The sequence below is a fragment of the Giraffa tippelskirchi genome, chromosome 4 (assembly GCF_054371585.1).
Source record: "Giraffa tippelskirchi isolate mGirTip1 chromosome 4, T2T-mGirTip1v1.2.pri, whole genome shotgun sequence".
Lineage (NCBI taxonomy): Eukaryota > Metazoa > Chordata > Mammalia > Artiodactyla > Giraffidae > Giraffa > Giraffa tippelskirchi.
In genome coordinates, this window is record NC_137278.1 from 122153838 (window position 1) to 122168774 (window position 14937).

The 14937-nt window shown below is 36.7% G+C and overlaps 1 long non-coding RNA gene across 1 annotated transcript in view; it reads left to right on the plus strand.

Annotated features, from left to right (window-relative positions):
* Nucleotides 1-14432, plus strand: part of LOC145546656 (uncharacterized) — an 87108-nt gene extending 72676 nt beyond the window's left edge. The window contains exons 3-4 of the long non-coding RNA XR_014083126.1: nt 14156-14236; nt 14333-14432. This is a non-coding gene — a long non-coding RNA (uncharacterized LOC145546656). The remainder of the gene's footprint in view (nt 1-14155; nt 14237-14332) is intronic.
* Nucleotides 14433-14937: the final 505 nt, after the last annotated feature.

Below are 14937 nucleotides of genomic sequence, written 5' to 3' on the forward strand. Positions count from 1 at the left end.
TGATATTATAAATGATGCAGCATATATTTTATTTTTTAAAAATTTTATTGGAGTATAGTTGATTTATAATACTGTGTTAGTTTCAGGTGTACAGCAAAGTGAATCAGTTATACATAATTTCTTATTTTTCAGATTCTTTTCCCATATAGGTTTTTATTACCAAATATTGAGTATAGTTTCCTGTGCTATCCTTATTATCTGTTTTATATGTGTAGCGTATTATACATGTGAAAGTTGCTTAGTCATGTCCAATTTTTTCCGATCACGTAGATTGTAGCCTGCCAGGCTCCTTTGTCCATGGAATTCTCCAGGAAGGAATACTGGAGTGGGTTGCCATTCCCTTCTCCGGGGGATCTTCCCAACCCAGGGCTCGAACCCAGGTGTCCTGAATTGCAGGCAGATTCTTTACTGTCTGAGCCACCGGGAAAGCTCAATATTATGTATATTGTGTATCATATTCTGCATGTAGATATTGTGCACCTTGTATATCACATTCTACATGTATATCATATAGTATTATCAAATGACTAATGTAAATTGATAGTATCATCTTATTATAGCCTTCAGTCTGCCCAGGCTATTATTAACTCTTCATAACCCTTTTAGGGAGATGTGACTCCTTTTTGAGAAGAGTAAACAAAATCTCTGAGAGGCTGAGGATTTGTTCCATGTCTCACAGCCAGTAAGCAGTAGAGCTAGATCCCCAACTTTAAAGTCTTTAAAAAAAACTTCACTACACATTTTATTTATAGATAACATAGCCTTGTACAGCTTACATGACATAGAGACTAAATTCTCTATTTTATCCCCAGAACTTGTACAATGATGTCTTATGGTCTCTTTTGTTATGAGCTCTTATGTCATAAGCAGCAAACATTGATGGGACATCTAATGTATCCAGAGCATTGTTTAGAGATTGAAATGAGAAATAATCTGTGTTTTAAAGAGATTAATAATTGATTACATGAGACAGGAAATGTGTAGAAAAAAATGAGAGTACCATACAACAAGAGATGGAAAGATCGGGGTAAAAAATAGTCAGAAAATGACATGGAAGTTTACACAAATGAAGCTTTGTGGTGTTAGGCAACTTGTTTAATTTCTATTATCTTAGGTTTCCTTACCTATAAAGTGAGTTTGTCGTGAGAATTAAATCCGGAACATGTAAAGCACTAAGTGCTAGACACATAAAAAGCACTTAATAAGCAGACAGTGTTACTAATATTTTCTACTCTCCTTTCCTTCTCTTTTTCCTCCAGTGCTTCATTTTTCCTAAGATATCAGACTAAAGAACATGAAAGGCCTCAGTGAGCCCTTTAAGAAAAATACTAAGAAGTGAAAACTTGAGGAAAAAACATTTTTGACACAGAGAAGGTAGCAAGTGAATGTATTTCTAATATCAAACTTAGAATATAACAACAACATTTAAGAAAATAACTAATTAAAATTGTATGAACTTAAAATTCCATATGAGAGTTTATATATGCTATTTGGATCTCAACAATGCTAAATAATTAATATCCCTTTTCCTTACCTTCTTTCAAGAGAGGAAAGGACTATGTTATGTAAGCCTCGTTCTTCCAAACTTCCTAATCAGGTAACCACCTCTCTCTCTCAACAGAGAGAGAGGGAGGACAGCAAGCAGACAGCAAGACTTTAGGAAACTGATTCTCAACAAAACCGGGGAGGCAGGGAAGAGATGTATTAACACGTGCACACACACACCCACTAGGCACACTCTGAAGACAACAATGTTGCTGGTCAACTTTCTTGTCCATTCCCCACTGTCTCTTTGCCACCAACCCCCAGTTAAGCTCTCTGAATTTTCTAATTGATTAAAAAGAATATATAAAGCCTGAATAGGAGCCCTCTGTTGGTCATTTGTGTTATATATTTCTTCCCTCTGAAACTTTTTTTTTTTACTTAATAGTGTTTTTGATAAATACAATTTTTTAAATATATTCAGTTTAATAAAATATTCCTTTATGGTTAATGATTTTTATACCCTGCTTGATAAATATTTCACAACAAGTCTACATTCTGTGTATGTTTAGTTGCTCAATCATATCTGACTCTTTGCAACCCCATGGACTATAGCCCACCGGGCTCCTATGTCCACAAGGATTCTCCAGGCAAGAATACTGGAGTGGGCTGCCATGCCCTCTCCAGGGGATCTTCTCAACTCAGGGAATGAACCCAGGTCTCCCTCACTGCAATCTACATATTACTAGTAATTAATATTTGTGTATGGTAAGAGAAAAGTCAATTTTATTTATTTATTTTTGCTGCAGATATCCAATTGATCCAGCACAGTTTATTAAAAAGACAGATTTTTCCCCCCAAGAGAAATGAAAACTTATGTTCACACAAAACCACGCATGTGAAAGGTACAAGCTTTATTTATACAAGCTTTATTTATAATCTCCCCAAACTAGAAACAACCCCAGTAGTCATTCAAGAAAAAAAGAAAAGACTGTACATACAATAGAAAACTACACATCAGTAAAAGGTAATGAACTGGAAGAAGAAAGATGGGAAGAATAGGGACAATGGGATGTGAGATAGAGAAATGTGGATGGATGGATAGATGAGAGAATGAACACAGTGTGAATATCTTAGAATTACATGTTAACTAGACATTATTCACCACAGAAGAAGTATTAAAAAGTGAAGAGGACAAAATGACTTAGCCAGTTGATGTCAGATAGATTTTGACATTGGTCACCCCAGCAGTGGGCTTCCCAGGTGGCTCGGTGGGTAAAGAATCCACCTGCGAAACAGAAGACACAGGCAGACGCGAGTCCAATCCCCAGCTCGGGAAGATCCCCTGAAGGAGGGCATGGCAACCCACTCTAGTATATTTGCCTGGAGAATCCCATGGACAGAGGAGCCTGGAAGGCTACAGTCCACAGGGTCGCAGAGTCGGACAAGACTGAAGCAACTGAGCACCCCAGCAATGGCATAAGGGGTACGTGAAGGAAGTAACCACAGTGGCAGAGATAAGAGACTGTTAACAGATTGACAAAAATTGGTGAGCTCCCACTTACCAAGACTGATACAGCTCCTGCCAGTGCCAGACGTCCAAACTGCCAGCAACAAAGATCAGTGCTGATCTTCTAGTAAGGTACCATTTCTCAAGGAACCCAATTGCCACTTGGTTTGGTCTTTTTGAATCTAGAGGCGACAGACATCCATTCCAATAGTATAGACACATATTTTCTACATGAGCTTGCCTTTCTTGTCTGCTCAGCCTCATAGCACTCTCAAAAATATTAGATAATCTTTGATCTACTAGCACTGGATCCTTTATAATATTGTTTCCCAATAAATAGCCACTTTACAGCAAAATAGTGAGCTTCCCATCATGGGGCTCACTGTTTATATCACATTTTGTATGACCCAGATTAAAGTACACAGAGCTCATAGTCAACCCTTTGGTGATGGGACACCATCCTCCATATTTTTTGTGTACACCTGGAGTCAAAATATTTTTTTTTTATGGTGCTCTGCCCCCAATAGAGAGTTATGTGGACTTGGAAACTTAATACTAGAACAAGGAATGGCTTCAATTATCATCATCCCCAATGAGTCTACGGGAGAATTTGGCTATCCCATTTTCACAAGTCTGGTCTCTGCATGGTTAAAAATCTCTGTTCCAAAAGAGGGGTTTTTCCAGCTATAGGACAAAGAACTAGGCTTATTAAACTATAAAACTGCCTGGGTATTTTAGTCTCCTTCTGTACAGATTGGCAAGCATCTGGTAAATGATCGTTCATCAGGAGGAGGTAAAACTGCTATTAGTTGATGGAGGCAGGGAAAAATATGTTTTGACATCTAGGATTTACTTGAATGTGTCTTGATATTTGTCAGCTACAGAGATCCATTTTCCCCAAGATCATGCCCTTCTATGGTGGTTCACATCCAAAGACTGATGGAGCTAAGGGTAGAAAATCTTAGTCTATTCAGCCTAAAGGGAAGCAACTCTCGAGGGCTTTTCCAGATTTAGAACTCCCAGGGGTTTGGCTGGTGCTGTTGGGTTGGCCTGGCAACCCTCCGTTCCCTCTACTCAATCTTGCTTCTTTCTGTTTTCTTCCACAGCTGTTACTCCCAGACACTTCCTAATAAACGTCATGTATACTGAACTCTGTCTCTAGGAATCTCTAAGAATCTGCTTCATGTAAACCACAACCTGCAACTTATGGTAGCTACCTCAAAGCCTCTGCAAAACTCCTGGGCATATGCTATGTACCAGATAGCAGATCTTTCGATCCTAAGTCCACCAGTCTGTAAAATTCATCCTCTTTTCAAGTGTCATCCTCCACCCCTTAGGAGAAGAAAACACTAGTTATTGTTTATGTTTTTGCTTTCTATGGACTCCCATCAAACTCCTGATTGTTTCTTTCTCCAAAGTGTGGTGTGAATCCACATAATGTGTTCTTATTCAAGAAATATCTAAATTATTAAAATGGAAATTATCTCTTCTCTAAGCCTTTCCTTATGAAGAAATCTATGTACACCATTAGTAAGCTACTTATCACCTTTTTCTTACTGAAAATAAATCACGTGCTTTACAGGTATCTGAAACCTTGCTTGCATCTCAGCAAAAATAACTTTAGTGGCTTTGAAATGGATTCTAAAAAGATGAAATTATATGCATTCATTCCTCCTCTTTCTTATGTTCAGGCTGGGCATGGCTTGTTCTTCATAGTAGAAATAACATAATACATAAATATCTCCTTCAAACTGGTAATATTTATTGTCTCTTCTAAGTTCAGATTGCATAATATTGTGGATTTGAAAGAGTTTTGTTGTATTTCATTCCTACCTCATTTAGATTTATTATCAAACTTATTGCAGTTTCTATATTCATGGATTTTAAAAATTAGACACATGTAAAGCTTAAGTTTGATTTTAACTTAGCAGGAATACAGCCTATTATTTCAATGAGCTGTGAAACTTAAAGAGAAACAAATAATATAAAAGAAAACATTAAAAAAAAAATTGACAGCTATTAAAATGGCCAACATGCAAAAAAAAGAAAACCTGACAATACCAAATGTTAGTGAGAATGGAGATCAACAGTAACTTTCATTCATTGATGGTGGGAATGTGAAATGGTATAGCCATTTTGAAGAACAGTTTGTGTTTCTTACAGAGCTAAATATCATCTTACCATACGGTCCAGCAGTCACATTTCTAGATGTTTACCCAAATAAATTGAAAACTTACGTCCACCCAAAAACCTGTATATGAATGCTGATTTCATAAATGTACAACACTGGAAGCAACCAGGATGTCCTTCAAAAGGTGAATGGATAAACAAACTGAAGTATCTATGCAATAAAATCTTCAGTTCAGTTCAGTCGCTCAGTCGTGTCTGACTCTTTGCAACCCCATGAACCGCAGCATGCCAGGCCTCCCTGTCCATGACCAACTCCCGGAGTTTACCCAAACCCATGTCCATTGAGCCGGTGATGCCATCTAACCATCTCATCTTCTGTCATCCCCTTTTCCTGCCATCAATCTTTCCCAGCATCAGGGTCTTGTCCAATGAGTCAGCTCTTGGCATCAGGTGGCCGAAGTATTGGAGTTTCAGCTTCAACATCAGTCCTTCCAATGAATACCCAGGAGCGATCTCCTTTAGATGGACTGGTTGGATCTCCTTGCAGTCCAAGGGACTCTCAAGAGTCTTCTCCAACACCACAGTTCAAAAGCATCAATTCTTCGGGGCTCGTTTTTCTTTATAGTCCAACTCTCCCATCCATACATGACCACTGGAAAAACCATAGCCTTGACTAGACGGACCTTTGTTGGCAAAGTAATGTCTCTGCTTTTTAATATGCTGTCTAGGTGGGTCATAACTTTCCTTCCAAGGAGTAAGCGTCTTTTAATTTCATGGCTGCAATCACCATCTGCAGTGATTTTGGAGCCCAGCCACTGTTTCCCCATCTATTTGCCATGAAGAGATGGGACCAGATGCCATGATCTTAGTTTTCTGAATGTTGAGCTTTAAGCCAACTTTTTCACTCTCCTCTTTCACTTTCATCAAGAGGCTCTTTAGTTCTTCTTCACTTTCTGCCATAAGGGTGGTGTCATCTGCATACCATAAAAATGTGCTATCAAGCCACAAAAAGACATATAGGAACCTTAAATTGCATATTGTTTAACATAAGAATTCAGTTGAAATGGCTACATACTATGTGATTCTCAGTATTTAACATTCTATAAAAGTCAAAATTAGAAAGGTAGTAAAAAGATTAGTTGTTTTCAGGAGTTCAGGGGGAGAGGGAAGAGTTAACTAGGTGAAGCACAGGGGAATTTTAGGGCAGAAATATCCCCCCCAACCCGTAACGGTGGGTGCATGATGTCTGAATTTGTTAAAATCTGTAGAACTATAACACAAAGAAGGAAGCCAAATGTGAACTGTGGAATTTAGTTAATGATGATGTTTCAGTTTTGGTTTATCAGCTGTAACAAATATACTACACTAATGCAAGATGTTAATATAGTGTGAACTGTGAGGAAGTAACAAGGGGGTGTATAGAAATTTTCTGTACTATCTTTAATTTTTGTAAACCTAAAGCTGCTCCAAAAAATAAAGTCTATTGATAAAAGAAAAAAATATTTCCTTAATATTTCAAAAAAAACCATTTGCAACTGTTAAACCAAATTAGTGTTTTAAGGCAAACAGGTGAGATATACATACATTTTTATTACATAAGAAATCTGGAGACAAGGGCAAGGAAGAACAAATAGTAGAAATTCAACCACAGCCCAATGTGGAAGGCAAAATTATCTTACGTATGATATTTGGAGGGAGTCAGAGCATTCTATAAATTCAATTTTTTCATTCAATTTCTATCTCAATTTTTAAGTAAAATATCATCCTTGATTATAGTGGGATGAGTGGCAGGGAAAGGAGACTCTTAGTTAGGTGGAATATAAAAATGAGAGTTCTAAAATAGGTCCAACACACAAGCCCAGGGGACTCTCAAGAGTCTTCTCCAACACCACAGTTCAAAAGCAGCAATTCTTCAACACTCAACCTTCTTTATGGTCCAATTCTCACATCCATACATGACTACTGGAAAAAAACATAGCTTTGACTAGACGGACCTTTCTTACATAATAAGATTATTCTCATTATAAAGTGCTAAAACCTATCATGCAAAGCTCTTGATCAAAGTATCATCAAGGCTAAGTCTCTTAAACTCTATGGGATTTCTATGAGTCTGAGAGTTATAAAATTCTAATATTCTTTTTTGAAATTAAGATTTTTGGGCTCTTACTAATTTATGGAGATTCAGTTTTAAAGATGTCGTCAATGGATGAGTCAAGGCAATATTTCCTAGTGGAAAAAACTCAGAAAACTAGTCCTAAGCCTTGGATTTCATTCCTAGATCTACCATTTAATAGCCAGAGAAACTTGAACCAGTAATGATGTTCCCGATACGCAATTTTCTCATCTGCAATAAGCAGAGATATCTCCTGCCTTAGTCACTCACTGGGAACTTAGGAAGGAGAAACAAAAGAATGGGTATAGAAGTGCTTTTCTGAAGCTCATTCCTTCATGTAACATTGCCCTAAGTCCCCTGTTTCTAGAGCTTTATTATTTTAAGGCGATATTATAAAATTACTTTCTGGAATCCTTATATCCATAAATTGCCTTATCACCAGTTGGCTATCAGAGGCTTCTTTCTCCTCAGGGAAGGAATTTTGATTGCTTACTCTTTTTTCCTGCTCTCTTGTTTTCATCATTTCTCCTTTGAAGCTGTGCTGCTGGCCATGAAGATAGAATGTAGGATTGCACATGGGATCAGCTCTTCATTATTCTTAGTGTTGCAAAATGGTAATCTATATAATAAGCCAAAGGCAAAGAGACCAAAATTACTTTACTTTTGACTTAAACATGTTTATTCTTATATATGAATAAAGACATCACTACTGTACTGAAAATTCTCCAAAATAATAAAGACGAAGTGTAATTGAACTCACAATCCACATTCCTATATATATTTCTTAGTTCCTCAACTGTCCCCACTTTTGAAATAGTAGATAAATTCCACCATCTATTTGACTGATATAAATGATCTCACTAAAGCAGAGCTGTCTTCTCTAGCTTTTGAGGCTTTTCCCCCAAACACAGAGGTAATAGCTATTTTTTAATTTTATCCCTTTGAATTAATTGTTTTAATTAAAACTGATGTTCTAGGATACTAATAAAATTATATAAATGGCAAATTAAGTAACAAGTGTTTGAAAAACAAGATGAATGCATGTGTGCTAAGTTGCTTCATTCATGTTCAACTCTCTGTGACCCTATGGACTGTAGCCTCCCAGGCTCCTCTGTCTATGGGATTCTCCAGGCAAGAATACTGGAGTGAATTGCCATGCCCTCCTTTCAAGGGGATCTTCCAGACCTGGGGATGTGTCTCTTGCTCTCCTACTTTGGCAGGCAGGTTATTTAACACTAGCACCACCGGGAAGCCCCAAAAGCAAGATGATCTACATATAATTGATAATTTTTGAGTAATACATAATTAATTCACACACAATGAAACTAACCTCAAGAAGAGCAGTTAAATACTGGAAAAGAGAGATTATACAGAAATCATCTTTGAGAATTTAAGGTTAGACTTATTTTCATTAACTTTCAGTTTCATGTTTACTGAGATCATTATTTTACATAAAACACATATCACATGCCACTACTCTTAGTAGTTACCATTATTAAGTGATAAGAAATGTTACATAATACATCTTATAGAAACTATTTTAATACCATTTGTTACAAAACAGAACTTCATTTAATGGGCATTCATTTTCAATGAAAAGAAAGTATTTTATACTTTTCAGTATGAAAGAATTTTAATTACTGATGTGTTAGTAAGAAATTTTTGGTAACTTGATTTGGCTGTATGATTATTCTGCCTCAAGGTCTACTTTGACCTCAAGATGGTATTAGTATATTAAGGCTTTTTAAAAGGACAACTTTGAGTTAGTGCCAATTCTGTATCAATTTCCAAAATTAGTTTTTGAGTACAAAGATTATATTCTGATTCTTTGTGCTATTTTTCCAGTAAGGTCTTTGTGTGAAACATAAAGATTATATTCTATCTTAATATAGTACTTTTTCAATATCCACTGTGGGCAAAACTGGGATTTCTGAATCAAGAAGAGGATGATATTGTATACTATTTCCCTGAATGTAATTCACACGTTTTAACTGTATTAGTTACCTATGGCTATGTAATGAAACAGCCCCAAACTTAGCCACTTAATACAACAAACATTAATTTTCTCATATAAAATTTCTCATATAAATTTTTTCATGTGAGTTAGGAAAAAGAACAGCTTAGGTGCATTGTTCTGATATACGGTCTCTGGAGGCAGAATTTTAAGATAAGCCCTCATGATTTCTGACTCCTGGTATCTATACCTTTATATAGTCCTCCTAATCAATAGCAAATGGCAAAAGTGAAAGGAATTTTCAGATGCAGTTAAAGATTTTTTTATATTGACTTTAAATTCATCAATGGGAATTATCCTGGATGGGCCTGTCTATTTAGGTGAACCCTTTTAACAATGAATCTAGAGGTTAAACAGTCTCTCCTGCTGACCTTAATAAAAGCAAGCCACTATGAAATTCTGTAGCTACAAGGAAATTAATTCTCATAACTAGCAGCTTGGAAGAGTACCCTAAGCTCCAGAAAAGAAATTCAGCTCAGCCTCATTGCACTTCATGAAACCCTCAGCAGAGGGTTCTGATCCACAGAAACTCTCAGATAATGAACATGTATTATAACAAGAATATATTTTTTCTTTTGACCCATGAACACAAGATGTCATTCCATTTATTTATTTGCTTTCTTTCAAAAAGTATTGTAGTTTTTATTGTACAGATTTTTTTTTAAATAAATTTATTTATTTTAGTTGGGAGCTAATTACTTTACAATATTGTAGTGGTTTTTGCCATACATTGACATGAATCAGCCATGGGTTTACATGTGTACAGATCTTTTATTTTCTTGGTTGAATTCATTCCGAAGTATTTTACTGTTTTTTACACTATTGTGAATGGAATAGTTTTCTTTAGTTCTTTTTTCAGATGTTTCATTGTTAGTGTATACAAATGCAACTGATTCCTGCATGTTGATTTTATATCCTGCAACTTTACTGAATTAATTCGTTACAAAAGTTTTTTGTTGAGCTTTTGGGATTTTCTATATATAAAATTGTATCATTTATAAATAATGAATTTTACTTCTTCCTTTCTGATGTGGATGACTGTTATTTCTTTGTCTTTCCTATTTACTCTAACTAAGACTTCCAATACTGTATTAAATTAGAGTGGTAAGAATGAGTATCCTTGTCTTTCTACTGATCTTAGAGGAAAAGCTGGCAGTTTTCTACTGTTGAACATTAGATATAGGTTTGTCATATTAGGCTTTTATTATGAGGCATGAGGTATGTTTCTTCTATACCTGTCTGTTAAGGGTTTTTATCATGAAAGGATGTTGTATTTTGTCCAATGTTTATTGTACATCTATTGAGATGATCATGTAATTTTTATCTCATTCTTTTAATGTGGTATATCTCATTTCTAAATTTGCATATCTTGAACCATCCTTGCATCATCCCAAGGGTGAATTTTTTTATAGTGATGGAGAATCCTTTTAATATGTTTCTAAATTCAACATGCTAATATTTGTTAAGTTGTGCATACTATCCAAGGACTTCCCTGGTGTCTCAGTGGTAAAGAATCTGCCTGCCAATGCAGGAGATGCAGAGTTCAATCCCTGGGTCCAGAAGATCCCCTGGAGGAGAAAATGCCAATCCACTCCAGTATTCTTGCCTGAAAAATTCCATGGCTAGAGGAGCCTTGTTGGTTACAGTCCATGGGGTTGCAGAGTAGGGGTTGCTCAGAGTGGCTGAGCACGCACACACACCCTCCAAAGCCAGTTACAGATCCAGCATAAGCCTTATCAGAGAGAGACAGAGACACAGATACACAGAGATCTGAGGCTGACTGTGCATAAAATATCAGCTCAAATCCTTGTATAACCTAATATTGGAAGTGATGCCCATCTATCTATAGTTTTTGGTTTTTTGGTTGTTTTTGCTTCTCCCCCCCACCCTCCGCCAGTAGTGTATGGGTAAGTCTATTCCGCTTTTGAATAGTAGTGCTAGAGAACACTCTGAGAGTCCCTTGGACTGCAAGGAGATCAAATTAGTCAGTCCTAAAGGAAATCAACCCTGAATATTCACTGGAAGGACTGATGCTGAAGCTGAAGCTCCAATACTTTGCCCACCTGATGCGAAGAGCCTACTCATTAGAAAAGATCCTGATTTTGGAAAAGATTGAAGGCAAGAGGAGAAAGGGCAGCAGAGGTTGAGATGGCTCAATGGCCAGTCACCGTGAACTGTGAACGGTGTTGACAGTTCCAGATGTTCAAGCTGAATTTAGAAAAGGCACAGGGACCAGAGATCAAATTGCCAACATCCATTGTATCATCAAAAAAGCAACAGAGTTCCAGAAAAACATCTACTTCTGCTTTATTGACTATGCCCAAGCCTTTCACTGTGTGGATCACAACAAACTGTGGAAAATTCTTGAAGAGATGGGAATACAAGACTACCTGACCTGCCTCCGGTGAAATCTATATACAGATGAAGAAGCAAAAGTTAGAACTGGACATGGAGAAACAGACTGATTCCAAATTGGGAAAGGAGTACATCAAGGCTGTATATTGTCACCCTGCTTATTTAACTTATATACAGAGTACAATATGTGAAATGTCAGGCTGGATGAAGCACAAGCTGGAATCAAGATTGCAGGGAGAAATATCAATAACCTCAGATATGCAGATGACACCATCCTTATGGCAGAAAGTGAAGAAGAACTAAAGAGCCTCTTGATGAAAGTGAAAGAGTAGAGTGAAAAAATTGGCTTAAAACTGAACATTCAGAAAGTTAAGATCATGGCATCCAGTCCCATCACTTTGTGTCAAATAGTTGGGGAAGCAATGGAAACAGTGACAGACTTTATTTTTGGGGGGCTCAAAAATCACTGCAGATGGTGACTGAAGCCATGAAATTAAAATATGCTTCCTCCTTGAAAGAAAAGCTATGACAAACCTAGACAGCATATTAAAAAGCAGAGACATTGCTTTGTCGACCAAGGTCCGTCTAGTCAAAGCTATGGTTTTTCCAGTAATCATGTATGAATGTGAGAGTTGGACTATATAGAAAGCTGAGCACCAAAGAATTGATGCTTTTGGACTGTGGTGTTGGAGAAGACTCTTGAGAGTCCCTTGGACAGCAAGGAGATCCAACCAGTCAATCCCAAAGGAAATCAGTCCTGAATATTCATTGTAAGAACTGATGCTGAAGCTGAAATTCCCATACTTTGGCCACCTGATGCAAAGAACTGGCTCATTGGAAAAGACCCTGATTCTGGAAAAGACTGAAGGTAGGAGGAGAAGGGGATGCAGAGGATGTGATGGTTGGATAGCATCACTGACAAAATGGACATGAGTTTGAGCAAGCTCCAGGAGTTGGTGATGGACAGGGAAGCCTGACATGTTGCAGTCCATGGGGTCTCAAAGAGTCAGACATGACTGAGCAGATAAACTACCTAACTAATGGCATCACTGACTCAGTGGACGTGAATTTGAGCAACTCCAGGAGATAGTGAGGACAGGGAAGGCAGATGGGTGGCAAAGAATCAGACATGACTTAGCAACTGGACAACAAACAACATCAAAATCCCACTATCTTACAGTAGAAGAGGAGGGAGCTAAGCTCCAGTTCTCAAGGAGAGGAATATCAAAGAATTTGTGGACATATTGTTAAAACCCTCAAACTCATATTTAGCTTTCCAGCTTCTTGGCATTTCAGATAGTTTTTAGAGAAGCAGCCATTTTAGCAGTATACATTTTAAATACTAAAGTTAGTAGGGTCTATCAAATTTTTTTCATTATTTAAAGAATTTGTTTCAATGCTGTTCGTTTATATAACTTTTGCATATACTTTTCTGTATTCATATGGTATAGCAACTTTTTTCTTTCTTTCTTACATTTTCTTCAAATTAACTTGACCCAAGTAGGTTGTAATAAAGTAATGTTCCCATTTCAAGTGACTCACTTGGCAAAGAAGAAATATTCACCTGCCAGTAAGAACTGAGAGGGAGTAAGTTTTCAAGGTGATGGACTTAAGAATGAGCATTTTTTTTCTTCTTTCTTCTAGATTTAAGAAGCAAAATCTCACTTAAAAAAAAAAAACAAACAAGAAAGCCCTGCATGTATATAAATGAGTGATTAAACTTTACTATGTTCATTAGTTTTCTGGAAAGGAAATTTATAGATACTAATATGTATTATAAAATTTTTATTGGGTAAAAATAAAGCATATTACTTGAATGAGGCATTTTCTAGTTTAATGTCTCTAAATTATGAATTTATATATCTTCTATCCCTTAGAGTTCAAGGTATATGACATTACAAAGAGTAATGCTTTTTTCCCCTCAGTGCAGAATTTTATGTCTCTGAGTCTCTGGGATATAGAAGAGTCTGATTACAATACTAAATGTGAGAATTCAGGAACTCCCACTCTTTGGATGCCAGTTTGTCTTCTCTATATGCTTTTATTCACTCATTCAAGTTAGTAAGTATATTATACTTACTTATTAAGTAAGTATATATTCTGGTAAGGCTGTATCAAAGGCACTAGTGATATCTATTTTATATATATATATATATATATATATATATATATATATATATATATACAGATCTTCCTTCAAGATCTGTGTTTGTGGTGCAATAAGAGCATAAGAATTAGCACCTTGATCTACCTATGTGAGTCAAGGAGAGGTTGGTTAGGGAATTGGCACTTCATATGAGTTTCAGAAGCAGAGAAAAACTTTATAAGCACATCAATGCTGGAAGACCATTCAGGCAGAGGGAAGACAATGTGCAAAGTCTAGGAGGAGGAAGAAAGGAAACTCAAGTAGAAACTGTCAGTGGAAAATGTTGGGAGATATGGTTGCAAAGCAGAGTGACGATATACAGCCTTGACGTACTCCTTTCCCGATTTGGAACCAGTCTGTTATTCCATGTCCAGTTCTAACTGTTGCTTCCTGACCTGCATACAGATTTCTCAAGAGGCAGGACACGACTGAGCGACTGAACTGAACTGAAATGTGGTTGCAAAGCCAGTGAAATATCAGTTCACAGTAAGTCTCCAGTTATCATAAAATAAGTAAATTCTTTGTTTTGGTAATATTTATTTCGAAAATCAAAAATGGCATAATCTTCTCATTTTTCTACAGAACCTGGAGCTTTTGTGCCATTATATGAAGAAAGACTTGTCCACAGCCAGAGATCATATTATGTTAATATAGAATGAAATAAAATAGAAGCAACTGCTGCTAACTGCTGCTAAGTAGCTTCAGTCGTGTCCGACTCTTAGCGACCCCGTGGACTGTAGCCTACCAGGCTCCTCCGTCCATGGGATTTTCCAGGCAAGAGTACTGGAGTGGGGTGCCATTGCCTTTTCCGAGAAGCAACTGACTACATACCAAATTAAGTAAGAATTGCTGGTTCTCATTTCACATAAATGAGCTTCACTATGCAGTAGATAATCTTCTTTGTAGATATTACAGAGCACTTACCCATTATGGTTAAACTCAAATGCTTGATGATCACATTTATCTGTCACCATTTCTCTATACTACTCAGATTTTATTTATTTATTTATTCACCAATTACTTATCCAGTATTTATTCAATACAAAATGCTGGACTCTGTTCTTTGTTTTATGGATGTAGCAGTGAGTTACAGTTCTCACCCTCATGGAACTTCAAATCCAGTGGAGGGAAAAGACAAAAACAAATAAATACATTCTACATGTCGGCATTTGTCAGTAATTTAAGTA